Raw genomic sequence first — 15,915 nt, forward strand, 5'->3', positions numbered from 1 at the left:
CAACAACACATTTTTTCAGATACCTCCAAATCAGGAATTTCGTAAGGACACATATCCCACATTATGGCATGAAGCCAAATAGTCCTACATTAGACAGCTCGATCCTTGTCAAGCCCCATTCAAAAGGGTCGGTCTCTAGACTGTATGATGTGCTACAGGCCCACATAGAGGTATCCACAGACACCATTAAAAGGGCTTGGGAACAAGAACTTGGGTCAGAAATCTCAGATGAGGACTGGGTAGAAGCTCTCAGGAATATAAACCACAGTTCAGTGAATGCCAGACACAACCTTATACAGCTTAAGGTGATACACAGGTTACATTACTCAAAAGTAAAACTGCATAAAATATTCCCGGACACCTCACCACTGTGTGAGAGGTGCAAGCAGGATGAGGGGACATTGACCCACTTATTCTGGACATGTCCTAAGTTACATGCTTACTGGGCTCTCATTTTTGATTACTTATCTAGAGCCTTTGATAGAGTTCTAGCCCCAGACCCATTGACCGCGCTGTTTGGTACAGTTGATGGGAATAACCACGAAGGGAAAGCTGTCTCGCTTTGTACTCTATTAGCCAAAAGGCTCATATTGCAATTTTGGAAACTGGAGACTGTACCTACCTTTGAAATGTGGCTACGGGATTTAGGGAATGTAATACATATGGAAAAGATTCGATACAATACCTCCAATAGAAGTCTAATGTTTTACAAAATATGGCAGCCGATACTGGATAAATGGTCTAGTCCCGCTTCATAACTGGGTTGACGATCTGCTGCTACTCTGTGCTGTACTCCACTCAATATTTATTTTTGGCTTAACTGCACTGCTTGTAATGACTATATGCTGTCTTCTTATACATGTACCACCTAATAGGATTTAGTTTTATTTTGTGTATGTGTGAGTTAAGTTTTGTTTTGTCCTCTAAATTGGCCATCCCATTCAACAGTACAATGAATGTCATTGTTAGTATTGCTGTCTTTTTTATTTGATTTTTTATTGTAAAATAATAAACATATTATAATAATAAAAAAAGAGTTTCTATTGGACTAATTCAGGTATGTTTATCCGTTTGCTTCTGTTTAAGACACATTTTTCAACAGAATCGGCGGAATGAATACTTTCCTGATCACACTTAAACACATTTCACTTTCTTAGCAGCCACGTTGTATTCCTTCTCACATCTATGCGCTCTCCTCCTCTCACATTTTCCATTTGCTTGTGGACTTCAATCCACAACACATCAGCTGTATGTGACCAAGCCAAACTATATCATAACTGCTACACACAGCCTACATCGTGGTCACCATATTAGTTAAAGTAATGTAATGGAAATGTATTTGTTCAAAACAACTATTCTCTCTATTTGAGTCAACTATTCACCACATTTGATGCACTGCAGTGCTAGCTAGCTGTAGCATATGCTTTCATTACTAGATTAATTAGCTGATCCTTTGATTGGGTGGACAACATGGTCGTCTCTTGCTGCAAGAGCTCTGATAGGTTGGCGGACGGGCTCCAGAAGTTGAAATAATCTGCTGTTGATGTCTGTGGAAGAGGGTGAGAACCATGAGGAGGATAGAAGCTAGCACCATGGTGCTACCCTACAGAGTGTTGTTGATGCTACTGTAGACCTTCATTGCAAAACAGTGTGTTTTAATCAATTATTTGGTGACGTGAAGATATTTAGTATAGTTTTATCTTTTTAACTTTTATGGAATTCACTGAGGATGGTTCTCCCCTTCCTCCTCTGAGGAGCCTCCATTGACTCACACACGCACGCACTACACTGACACTCTCACACAAAATCCACACACATTCACATACACTAAATACGCACACACACACAAACACACGCGCATACCGACAACACAAACACACACACGCATACCGACAACACAAACACACACACCGACAACACAAACACACACACGCGCATACCGACAACACAAACGCACATACCGACAACACAAACACACACGCGCATACCGCTAGCACAAACACACACGCGCATACCGACAACACAAACACACACGCGCATACCGACAGCACAAACACACACGCGCATACCGACAGCACAAACACACACGCGCATACCGACAACACAAACACACACGCGCATACCGACAACACAAACACACACACCGACAACACAAACACACACGCATTGTTACGGCTTTCTTCGGTAGAAGGAGAGTCGGACCAAAATGCGGCGTGTAGATTACGATCCATGTTTATTAAACTGAAGCAACATGAAACTAAATACAAACACTACAAAACAATAAACGTAACGAAAACCGAAACAGCCTAATACTCGTGCACATAAACACAGAATACGGACACTAAGGACAATCACCCACGAAACACTCAAAGAATATGGCTGCCTAAATATGGTTCCCAATCAGAGACAACGATAAACACCTGCCTCTGATTGAGAACCACTCTAGACAGCCATAGACTAAGCTAGAAAACCCCACTAAGCCACAAACCCAATACCTAACAAAACCCCAGGACAAAACACACCACATACAAAAACCCATGCCACACCCTGGCCTGACCAAATAAATGAAGATAAACACAAAATACCTCGACCAGGGCGTGACACGCATACCGACAACATAAACACAAACGCGCATACCGACAACACAAACACACACATGCATACCGACAACACAAACACACACACGCATACCGACAACACAAACACACACACGCATACCGACAACACAAACACACACACGCATACCGACAACACAAACACACACACGCATACCGACAACACAAACATACACACGCATACCGACAACACAAACACACACACGCATACCGACAACATAAACACAAACGTGCATACCGACAACGCAAACACACACACGCATACCGACAACACAAACACACACACGCATACCGACAACACAAACACACACACGCATACCGACAACACAAACATACACACGCATACCGACAACACAAACACACACACGCATACCGACAACACAAACATACACACGCTTACCGACAACACAAACATACACACGCATACCGACAACACAAACACACACACGCATACCGACAAAAAAATATTTAACTTTCGTCTCTCTATGTTTCATAATTTCCTTCAATTCACAAGAGGCTGAATGTACAGTATTTCACCGGAGAAAGCATTGAGGGAAAGAAACAGCCCCATCTGTCTCTGTAGGTGTAGCCCATCTATCTGATGCTGTCTGGTAGCATTGAATGCAAGGGAAACCAGCAAGCATTTGGCTTCCCTTGATAAAATAGCCAATCTGCGTTGAGCTAAACTGAGTGAACTCAACTGTGATTGGTCCTGGCGCACCACAAAAAGTGTCAAGGGAAGCCAGTTTGGATTTGGCTTCACACCAATGTCATCACATCGAGAGCAATACGTCATCAACAGAAACATCTTGAATTGTTACATCTCCTTAAGTTGTTGTCAAGTTGTTAGTCATGGATGGAAATAGGGATTTGGACATGTGGTTTTAATTAATTCTCTGTACCGGCCAATGATTATAACGGAGATCCAACCATACATTCATACGTTGTTCTGCCCCTGACCCGAGAGGATGGAAGTTCAATATGTAGCTAGATGTAGAAAGCTATTGTTAACTAGCTAACATTGCCCATAAAGGAATTTAAAATATACAAATTAAAGTGTGTAATGTATGACAGAGTCATTTGATGATGTTGAAATGTTAAAGTTGAAATAGTGGAGGCAGCTGCTGTTTTCTTTGCGTCTTGCGGTAGGTTACTCTCTGTGGTTGTAAATCAATAGTTGTTTATAGACCCAAAATGTAGGTCATATAACTGTTACATGCCATATGCTTTGTGGACTTCACCAGACAGAGGTTGTTTTCCAGTTGTGATGAAACAAAGGTGTGATTGAATTTATTCTGCCATTGTGTCTTCTTATTGTCTCGACCTTTAGGTCTATATATCACGGTGGCAAGACATATGAACTAAGAGTTTATAGAGAAAACAACACAATTATCACAATGAATAGGTTGTAATATGGCTGTTATTGGAGGGCTTTCCTTCCCAAGGGATTGTACCCATGTACCATTACTGACACACATGCACACGCACGCACGCACACACAATTCGGAACGCATTATTTCCTCATCCATTATGATCAGTGCAGTGTGTTTGACATACAGTGGACCAGGTACATACTGCTTGTTTTATTTCTAAGTGGCCTTGTTGAGTGACCTGACCCCTTAAATATTAGCTTGTTCTACATACGCTCCTCTGGAGTCAAGACATGGTGAGAGATGGACGGATGGGAAGTGTACGGAAACTAGTCAGAAGTCCACAGTGTTTTTCTACTGGTACTGAACGTCATCCTCTACCCATTGTGTTTTCTTATAAACAGTAAGTGGTCCTAAACTTCCCACTAGCGTTAAGTAGTGTTCCTTCCACATTCCCTGTGTGTTTATAGCCTCATTACTTTAGCAAAGAGGAGGAGTGTGTGTGTGTGTGTGTGTGTGTGTGTGTGTGTGTGTGTGTGTGTGTGTGTGTGTATGCATGCGCACCCATGTGTGTGAGTTCAGAGAAGGTTTGAATCCACACAACGTGATGTCATAACAGCATCTCCTTGTGTAATTTGTATTGTTTGTTGCAGGCGTTTCATCACTCAACACAAACGGTTCGACTGTGTGGAGGTATGGGTCAGGGTTCACAGTAGAATGGTCCAATGGAGAAATATCCATCGTCTTTCATTTTTATTCACATTGTTATTTATCTCAATCAGAATACAAGCTCAGTTTGTTTGTAGAACTGTGAAGTGTTTGTAATTATTTGGGGAAATGAAACAGTGGTTCAATGGTTCTAGAGACAAGCTGTGTTGGACGATGGTAATGACTAGATAATGTTTCCCATTCCTCTCACTCTCTCTCCTCCGTCTCTGTCTTCAGCGCACTTCTTTCCCTTTCTCATCCCTTCATCTATCACGTGTGTGTGCATGTGTATCTGTGTGTCTGTGTGTGTCTGTGTGTGTGTGTGTGCAAGCGTGTGTATGTTTGTGTGTGTGTGCAGTACACCGTGTGTGTGTGTGAGTGAGGGATTTCTTCTTAAGAATTTTAAAGTGTGTGTCTGTGTGGAGGTTGTTCCGTTTTTCTCAAAAGATTTGTAATTTGATATTTATGTTTTACTATATACCCTTTTCAAGTACCTTGTAGGAGTGTGTATTTCAAGCTTTTACGGGTGTCTATCCTGCACACATCCTGTAGAAAACTTCCCACTCCTCACAGGGCAGAGCCAGTGACAGTGACTGTGACAAGAGGCCATTCACACCGTCTCTCCTCCCCCGAGGGCCCTAAGTCCTCAACAAACACTTCACCATGGCAACTGAAAGGTCACCCACCGGTCCAGGGGACGAACAACGGGACAGATAACAGCGTCAGGGTCGAACCGGTGTCACCGACTAGGAAGGAAGCCTTTCAGAGATAGACATCAGACACAGCAAAAGAACAGAGAGACAGAAGCAGGGAGACAGGCTTACATCAGTCAGTACCGGCATACAGAGCCACAGCGGAAAGTAGGCAGACAGCTCATATCTTCATGAGGTCATCCTCCTCCCTCCTTTTTCTTATCATCTCTCTTTGTCGAAGATGAATCTGATACTGGGTCTTGAGTAGCGCCCAGAAAAGCACTGCAAGAGGATGATGTGGGTTTGGTTACAGGACGCATTGATTGTGTAAATCATCGGTAGGCAAGGACCCCGCAAGAACCTCAATGTGATCAAATGGGAAACAGGTGGAAGGCGTGTTCGACTTAACAATAACCGTGACTTTTTTTTCTGTTGGTGAATTAATTTTTGCTCTATTCCATTTGTCACGAGCGTCGTCTTGAAACTGACCGGACCAAGGTGCAGCGTGGTAAGCGTACCTTCTGTTATTACAAATGTCTCCAACAAAACCATAAACAACAAAAACGAACGTGAAGTTCTGTATGGCTATACCTGCCACTAACAAAGAAAACAACCCACAAATGAGAAAAGGGAAAAGGCTGCCTAAGCATGATTCCCAATCAGAAACAACGATAGACAGCTGTCCCTGATTGAGAATCATACCCGGCCAAAAACAAAGAACCAGAAAGCATAGACTTTCCCACCCACGTCACACCCTGACCAAACAAACAGAGCGTGACACCACCCTGACACCATCAGGGCGTGACACCATTAGATTAGAAAACAGACGGAGAACATTAAAGAACCGCATGCTGTTTGAAATGAAAAGGGAGAGAAAGATATGGTTTGTTTATTTATTTATTTTTCACCTTTATTTAACCAGGTAGGCTAGTTCAGAACAAGTTCTCATTTACAACTGCGACCTGGCCAAGATAAATCAAAGCAGTGTGACACAGACAACAACACAGAGTTACACATGGAATAACATGGAATAAACAATAAACAAGCCAATAACACAATAAACAAGTCAATGACACAGTAGAAAAAAAGAAAGTCTATATACAGTGTGTGCAAAAGGCATGAGGAGGAGGGCAATAACGGGCCATAGTAGCGAAGAATTACAATTTAGCAGATTAACACTGAAGTGATAAATGAGCAGATGATGATGTGCAAGTAGAGATACTGGTGTGCAAAAGAGCAGAAAAGTAAATAAAAGCAATATGGGGATGAGGTAGGTAGATTGGGTGGGCTATTTACAGATGGACTATGTACAGGTTAGCTGCTCAGATAGCTGATGTTTAAAGTTGGTGAGGGAGATATAAGTCTCCAGCTTCAGCGATTTTTGCAATTTGTTCCAGTCACTGGCAGCAGAGAACTGGAAGGAAAGGCGGCCAAATGAGGTGTTGGCTTTGGGGATGACCAGTGAGCTATACCTGCTGGAACGTGTGCTACGGGTGGGTGTTGTTATCGTGACCAGTGAGCTGAGATAAGGCGAAGCTTTACCTAGCAGAGACTTATAGATGATCTGGAGCCAGTCGGTCTGGTGACGAATATGTAGTGAGGGCCAGCCGACTAGAGCATACAGGTCATAGTGGTGGGTGGTATAAGGTGATTTGGTAACAAGACGGATGGCACTGTGATAGACTGCATCCAGCTTGCTGAGTAGAGTATTGGAAGCTATTTTGTAGATGACATCGCCGAAGTTGAGGATCGGTAGGATAGTCAGTTTTACTAGGGTAAGTTTGGTGGCGTGAGTGAAGGAGGCTTTGTTGCGAAATAGAAAGCCATTTCTAGATTTGATTTTTGATTGGAGATGTTTAATATGAGTCTGGAAGGAGAGTTTACAGTCTAGCCAGACACCTAGGTATTTATAGTTGTCCACGTATTCTAGGTCGGAACCGTCCAGAGTGGTGATGCTAGTCGGGCGGGCGGGTGCGGGCAGCAAACGGTTGAAAAGCATGCATTTGGTTTTACTAGCGTTTAAGAGCAGTTGGAGGCCACAGAAGGAGTGTTGTATGGCATTGAAGCTCGTTTGGAGGCTAGTTAGTACAGTGTCCAAAGAAGGGCAAGAAGTATACAGAATGGTGTCGTCTGTGTAGAGGTGGATCAATGAATCACCCGCAACAAGAGCAATATCATTGATATATACAGAGAAAAGAGTCGGCCTGAGAATTGAACCCTGTGGTACCCCCATAAAGACTGCGAGAGATCCGGACAACAGGCCTTCCGATTTGACACACTGAACTCTGTCTGCAAAGTAGTTAGAGAACCAAGGCTATTGAGTCTGCCGATAAGAATACGGTGATTGACAGAGTCAAAAGCCTTCGCCAGGTCGATGAAGACGGCTGCACAGTAATGTCTTTTATCGATAGCGGTTATGATATCGTTTAGTACCTTGAGGGTGGCTGAGGGGACCCTGTGACCGGCTCGGAAACCGGATTGCACTGTGGAGAAGGTACAGTGGGATTCGAAATGGTCAGTGATCTGTTTATTAACTGGGCTTTCGAAGACTTTAGAGAGGCAGAGCAGGGGTTACAACAATGGGGTTACAACAATGGCGGCGGACAGTTTTAGAAAGATATTGTCCAGATTGCCTAGCCCAGCTGATTTGTAAGGGGCCAGGTTTTGCAGCTCTTTCAGAACATCTGCTATCTGGATTTGGGTGAAGGAGAAGCTGGGGAGGCTCGGGCGAGTAGCTGTGGAGGGGGGAGGGGGGGGGGGCTGTTGTCCGCGGTTGGAGTAACCAGGAGGAAGGCATGGCCAGCCGTAGAGAAATGCTTATTTAAATTTTGGATTATCATGGATTTATCGGTGGTGACCGTGTTACCTAGCCTCAGTGCAGTGGGCAGCTGGGAGGAGGTGCTCTTGTTCCCCATAAACTTTACAGTGTCCCAAAACTGTGTGTGCTGAATATGTTTAGTGACATACAGTATCTCCTCCTAAAAACCAAGGCACCAAAATAATGATTTCCTTTCATTTCCCTACAGACACTTGAAAACAGAAGAACAGACACTCAAATCATATTTGACAGAAAATGGCGAGTGTCAATCCAGAAGAACAAAAACACAGTATGTCAGTGCTCTTTACTCGGCTCGCCATTACTGAAGCCTGGGAGGATAGGGAAGTAATTCATAGATGTTGGCCTACTAAAGATTTACATCGTTAAGTCTGTTTTCTCACCCTGAAGGCGTCTGTGTCTGTCTCAACCTTAACGCTGTGTGCTGCTGAGACAGCTGCTGAGCAGTGGAGTCGACCCCACTCTGAAGAGGACCATGAGGAGGAACACCAGGTAATATGAGCACATGACCCATCTGACAGGGACTGACTGAGAGCCTGCTGCCTGCAGACGCCTGAGAGGAGAGGTACTGAGAGAGAGGGAGGGAGGGAGGTGAGCAGGGTTGGAGGACGGAGAAGGAGAAGGAGTGATAAAGTGAGAGACAATGTGACAGAGAGACATGTTCCAAACACGTTAGATCAATCACGTCACTCCAGTGACTCCTGCAATGGCACAAACGGACACATTTCATTTCAGAAAGAGCTTGGAATAGCTTACCTACAGTAACAACATGCTCTCTACACATGCTCAGCTGGAGTCCTACACACATCCCTGTGGATATTCAGGTCAGGGAATGGCAGAATAAAGACACAAAGCAGGCATAGAAAAACCTGCTTGGATTGACATGAAGAAGAGAATATATCAACGGAAAAGACCCGAAGTGCCAGGAACAGAACAGGAGTCTCTGTCCTCCAAGGGAAGGACTCATCCACCCATCCCCCATATTGGATTGACATAAATTCCACAAAATTGCCAGGAGATACAATATTGTGTTGTTCTCTGTTATGGGGTCACTGCATTTGAAGGGAGATCTACTCAAGAGTCAAAGTAGCAACAAAAAAAAGTTGCTTTCCATTTCCCCCCCATTATATTTTCCAGTTGTCATGCGATACGTGCCCTAAGTGAGTGGGCTCCGCAAAGTCAGACATGACAGGAAAATGTGAAGCTTTCTGCACCATTTATTGAAAATAATGATAGTGGCAACGAAAATAGCATTTAGAGGTCACTTCCCCATGGGTTGCGCTCATCCAGTCAGTCGCCCTATTTAAAGACCAAGATGGCCTCTCAGTCACAGTAAATCCTGATCTGAAGTGGCGAGCTGGGATAACGGTCATAAAGAACAATCATGTCACTTCTGTCCTTTTGTCATTGAGGGAGCTGTAGAATGCTGTCCACACAGTCTAGTGATAGTCCTGCCACATCTGGCCCACATGTATTACCCTTGGAGACCAGGGTTCGATCCCCTGGCCTCAACTCAATTGTCTAGTCCATTAAGGTCAGTTTAAAGCACATAGAATTCGAACTAATACTAGCTACCACCAGGGGTAAAGGATATTAAGGCGTCCTATCCACGTAGCCTGTGAGGGTACGCCATACCAGTAAAACTTGAGCCTATCACAATTAATACAACATGCCCAAAAAACTATAGGCTACTACACCATTACTTAAGATTACTGCATGTCAGACACATGAAACATTAGCGAATTGACTGGAATCCGGGTGATATGGGCTCCAAATTGCTTTGTGGTTTGAGGAGAACACATTTTGTCAAGGCAGGGATGAATGTCCTCACAGACAAAGCGGAGATGAGTGGCCGGGACCGAGGCTTGCGTGGACAACAGTGGATGCACCAATTCAGCCTACAAGTGTAGGCCTAATGACAATCCCAGAATGTCATTACAATACACATAGGTGTTTTATAGCAGCTGTCTCTTTTCATTCATCACATTGCGGGTGCACAGCGCACTGTGGGGTTTGGTTCCTGAAATGACTTTGTGAGTGGACGAATGTGCGTGGGTAGCCTACAGGAGAGCCTTTTTAAAGTGATTGTTTGACAATCAGATGAAAACATCATGACTGGTTGTGTTTATGCCACATTAAAAGGCATAGGCAGCCTGTCCATGAGGCTAGGAGAAGCTAAGCTTTCCCTAAAGTAAATTGAATGAAATTTCCAAAATGATCTCGCCTTTTTAGCTTACTCCTGTCTATACATAAATAAACGCAATTATTCAAAATAGGCTACTACACCAGAAAGTATGCTTTGGCCACAGAGGAGCATCAGCTTCTTAAAAATAAGAAACTGTGGATTGTTTTAAATCCCATAGTTTACACTCTAAAAATAAAATGTTCCTGGAGTATCCTTTAGGGGTTCTTCAAATTGAGACTGTAGAGGAACCCCTATAAGTTCTTTGAAGAACCCTTTAAAAGGATTCTTCAAAGAACCCCTTTTAATGTATCCTCGAAAAACCTGTTGGGGTAAATGTTTGAACTACCCCCTCCCCTGTTGGTATTATTATTAATAATAATAATAATAATAATGTGCATTACAATAACAGCAATGATACAATATTTTAGTTCTCAGTGTTTATTTTGATTTTAGTGGCAAAGCAGAATAAAAAAATCTAATTGAGGTAAACTCTTAGCAGAGTCCAATGGGTATATCTGGCGTGTTGATGTCAATGTGTTGATGTTCTCGATATCCATAGACAAAATTAGAGAGCCGTGCATGGTGATAAAACAGGTTTCCTGTTATATTCATCAGAGCTGTAGGGAGGGTGAAGTCTGTGAATCCAAAAATAATCATTATACAGATGATTAACAAAAATGCACATGACTGTATTCATTCCTTTTGTGGTGAGTGTGGATGAAAAAAACTGTTTTGATAATGGTTTTCATACACATACCTTGTCCATAATGTAGAGGCCTATGGGATAGGGCTAGACGTCCCGCCAGTGAGACACCTGTCGACAACTTCGAGTGAAATTCAAATAAATAATCATAAAAATGATGGATATTAAACATCTAGGTACATGCAAGTGTCTTATATCGGTTAAAAGCTTAAATTGTTGTTAATCAAACTGCATTGTCCGATTTCCAGTGAAAGCATGCCATGCGATTGTTTGAGGACGGCGCCGCACATCAAAATATTTTTCAACCAGCACAGACTTCGTAAAATCACAAATAGCGATTAAATATTCACTTACTTTTTGAAAATATTCCTCTGATTTGTAATCCCAAGTGTACCAGCTACAACATGCATGGTTGTTCTGTTAGATAAAATCGTTTTTTTATATATCCCAAAAAGTCTGGCGCCATCGATTCGAGTAATCCACTCGTTCAACATGCAGAGAAAAGAATCCAAAAAGTTACTGCTAAACTTTGTTAAAACAAGTAAAAAATACATTTCTATTTAATCCTCAGGTACCCTAAAATGTAATTAAACTATAATATTTCATACGGAAAGAAGTATGTTCAATAGAAAAACTAAATGATCAATTGCGCGTCCACTTCGTCGCGCACGCACAGACTGATTTCCAACTCTGATTCCCAGTACCAAAACTCAAAATTCTTCCTCGTTTGGGAAGAAACAAGCCTGAAACCTTGAACAAAAACGGTTGACATCTAGTGGAAGTCATAGGAATTTCAATCTGGAGCTGGAATTGCATAGGACCCATAGCTTTGAGAGCATGGGCTCTCAAAAAATAAATAATTCTGATTGGTTTCTCTTTGAATTTTCTCCTACCATTTCAATTGTGTTATAGTCCCATACATTATTTGAACATTTCTAAAAACTTCAAAGTGTTTTCTATCCAACAGTACCAATATGCATATCCTGGCTTCTGGGCCTGAGTAACAGGCAGTTTACTTTGGGAACATCAGTCAGACAGGAAGTGGAGAAAAATAGACCGTAGCCTGAAGAAGTTTTGAAGAGGTAAGGGAGTAGGATGGTAAATGGGATCTGCATAACATACCAATACCAATTGACATACCCTTGTATGCCTCCTTGTCTGTATACCTGCAGACACAGACACAAAAGTGAGCAGTTCAGTCATCTGCACCCAATACAGCTACTGTAGCCTTCAACATATTCTAATAGCCTACATATTCTTACCTTTAGATTGATATTAATTGAATTGTGTCCATTTTCTGCACAAATATGAAAAGATATATGGTATCATCATAAAACAATATCAATTTAGTTCAGACAAGGGACAACCCTTACTTTAAGGATATCTTTACATTTTTCAGTAAGTACCTGCACCTGCTGTCCTTTCACATTAAAATCCAAATGTTTCAGTTGGGCAGTTAGGTTCCTGTAAAAACTCCAATCAACTAAGGAGAATCCTCAATGAACCACACCTCCTATGGGGTTATTGGAAGAATCTTTTGGGGGCCATTTTCAGTGCCAAGAACCCTTCCGTTCTTCAAATAACTTTTAGGATCTTAGAAGAACCCTTGTTGAACCCCTATTTTTTTGAGTGTAGTCTACGCTGTATTCTTTGTAGAATAAAAACAAATGCATGCACTTGGGTGTCCTGTACCAGTAAGAAATTAAATGTACTTCCCCTCCTGGCTACCACATACTCACTCTCAAGGTCACATTCTCTGGACAAAACCTAATCGGAAACTATTTAGTCCATTATCTCTACTTGAACTTTATGGGCTGACCAACAGTGTTTTAAATAGTGATCTAAAGACAGTGTCAAGCACAGCAGCAATCTCTTGTCTGACAGGGCTTTAGATAAAGATGTCATGACAGAGTTAGTACTCTCACAGGTCAATAGTATTGAGTAATTAGACCAATAGAACGTTTATTATCTATTTAGACATATTTGCTTCTATTTAAGGCCAAAAACTATTGTTCTGTAATGCTTTGAACTGTGTTGAACCTGGCACTTAGAATGAGCGTTTTTAAATCAAATTCTTTGTTGCTAAATAATTGCTTGCCATGAGGTTTTGTCTTTCAGAAACTGGTCCAAACGTGAGCCGTCTCCAATCTGTCAAGGACATTAATAGTGACTCACACAGCAGCCTACCACAGCTTCACATGAACTAACCGGAGAGAGCATATTTAGCCCACCTCATCAAAAGAGAAATGCCCATATTTGCTATTTTAAAGTCGAGCCTCCTCTAACATGTAGAGACGTGAATAGCCTATTTCCGTCAGTGTATATTGGCAGTACCACCTACCTATTGCTTCCTTCAACGTGTTTGGAGTTCACCGACAGTGAATGAAGGTTTGGACAGAGCGATGTGATTGGTTAGCTCTATAGGCCAACGGTATCAGTTTTCACAGGCTCAGCACATGCAATTTTGGGGTTGAAATACATGAATTAATGTGGCCATAATGTTAACAGCTCTTAGTAAGCATTGGTCAGATCTTTAAAGGATGCTTACACAATCCTGCGTCCCAATTTAAAAAAAAAGTTGACCTTTATTTAGGCAAGTCATTTAAGTCAAGTCATTTTATTTACAATGACAACCTACACCGGCCAAACCCGGACGATGCTGAGTCAATTATGCATCGCCTTATGGAACTCCCAATCACGGCCGGATGTGACACGGACTGGATTTGAACCAGGGACTGCAGTGATGCCGCTTGCACTGAGACGCAGTGCCTTAGACCGCTACACCACTCGTGAGGCCAAATAGGCCAAATAGGCCAAATGGGATGATATCTAACCCATCTCTGTTCCCCCAAAGTCTCATTCATTCAGCCTTAATAACTCATACACAGATGGTTTATAAATAATTTATAAACACATGGCATACAATAGGCTTTAAGGAATAGGCCTATAACAGCTTTACATGTTGCTATGACAAATGTGGCATATGCTACCCTATACATAGCATAGTCTTTTTTATATCATTCACATTTTCATTTTGCTTCTCTGGATTAAAGTAGACCAAATGCCTTTCCCAGTGAAATATCAATAGTAAATCAATATCATGTCCTTACTGGTGAGTTCAGAAAACGGTGACTACTGTGGTCTGTTGTGTTCGAGTTGGTTCCTATCCTGTCATGTCATGCAGTGATTTATTTATTTTCTGTTTGTACTCCGGTAGGCTGCGCTGTGCCCGCGCATCCCTCCGCGCCCCTCAGTCTCCGCGCCCCCCTCTACTGTGCTACTGCTCCAGCACCACTGCACGAGAGTAGATTTTAAGCACATTGCGGAGTGGAGGCTAGCCGAACGCGGACTACTGCTGCTGGACTGATCGGAGCGTTCCTTTACAACTTCTATGGATACTTCAAAGTAGCTAAGAGTTACGCCAAAACGGATTTTACACAGAATGGAAGGGTAAGTTGTATTCGTTTCAAATGAATGAAAAATGTTGCTGCAGATATCGAGAGTGAAAGTCGGTTGCAGTAACCTAGTCATTCATTAGCTAGCAGCAGAGCTAGTCCTATTCATTAAACCCGATGATGAGTGAGTGAGTGTGGTGCGGGGGCTTGCTTGGAATGCGGTCAACGGATTTAGAAGGTTGCATTCGCAGGTTTTTAAACAGCACGGATGAGTTTGATGGGAGGGCAAGGGAGAGTATAGATCCGCTAAATATTAACAACTACAACGGCGGCTTTTCATCAATACTTGCCCTCCAGCCCCCTCGCATTTGGATCTGTTGCTCGCTGATTTAAATGTATATGACAGGCTGGTCGATATTGTGCAGCCGGGAGGGTAGACACTCGTTGCTGGTTGCGACATTAGGCAGGGTTCCCCATGGAATGGGAAAGGGAAAGTTGTTGGGAGGTTTTTTCAGCGTATTTGTAATGGAGGAAATAGCTTTTCAAATGCCCAGGACAGTGTCCCAGCCACGAAGAAAGTTGCAAGCATGCGGGGTGAGAACTCAAGTCGGCGACGGTGCAAACCCCCACCAAGAAATATGACATCGTCAGCATCGTGTAGGAAGGAGCTGAAGAACCAAGTTAAACGATGCATCTACGGTGGTACACATCTGCACCGAGCATAACCCCTAAATTAAATATCAGATAGTGTAAATGATAAATGTGTCTAGATATGTCATGTGATGCGTTTAATGTATATCCTATGTCACAACATTAAATGATGGGGTGCAGGTGCATCTCCCTACAGCCCTACTCAACTAGAATACGGAACATGGCTCGTAATGGCAGGGGAATAGGGGTCTTGTCATGAAGAGTTTAATGTAGGGAAACGTGCTGTTTTGAAAGGAAAATAATGCAGTTTATGTATAGAATTACAACCCATATAATTTTATATTAATAATATACACTGGTAGTAGCCTAACCTATGGTTTTGCAAAAGCCCACATAGCGGTGGGTTGTAAAGGGGCACTTGCGTGTGCGGCACTTGCTCTCTCTTCGGGAAATGTAAATAAAATGGTTGAGCTTGGAATGTTTTACCACGAAGCCCATTGCCCCAGTAAATTACCCTTGGTTTACACTGCAGCAAAGTACTGCTCAATGAATGGATCAATTGGTATTATCTTAGCCACGCTCTAAATATAAGCCGCACACTCCACGGTTTGCCTGAGACTGGAATGTGGGCACCAATATAATAGACCATTCTTCATCACAACTGGTGCTATGCCACGAGGTGATGCATGGCTGTCCGGCCCAAAACGTTCTTCAAACCAATGTGTGAGTGACACCCTGAATATAATTGATGCAGGTGGGA

General features: G+C 42.6%; 1 protein-coding gene across 3 annotated transcripts in view; it reads left to right on the forward strand.

The window, feature by feature from the left end:
- The first annotated feature begins 14,418 nt into the window (after positions 1-14,418).
- Positions 14,419-15,915, forward strand: part of LOC110503387 (protocadherin Fat 3) — a 347,421-nt gene continuing 345,924 nt past the window's right edge. For all 3 annotated transcript variants that reach the window (XM_036962020.1, XM_036962021.1, XM_036962022.1), the window contains exon 1: positions 14,419-14,559. The gene's annotated coding sequence lies outside the window, so the exon portion shown is untranslated. The remainder of the gene's footprint in view (positions 14,560-15,915) is intronic.

This window comes from Oncorhynchus mykiss, chromosome 24, assembly GCF_013265735.2.
Source record: "Oncorhynchus mykiss isolate Arlee chromosome 24, USDA_OmykA_1.1, whole genome shotgun sequence".
NCBI classification, from domain to species: Eukaryota; Metazoa; Chordata; class Actinopteri; order Salmoniformes; family Salmonidae; genus Oncorhynchus; species Oncorhynchus mykiss.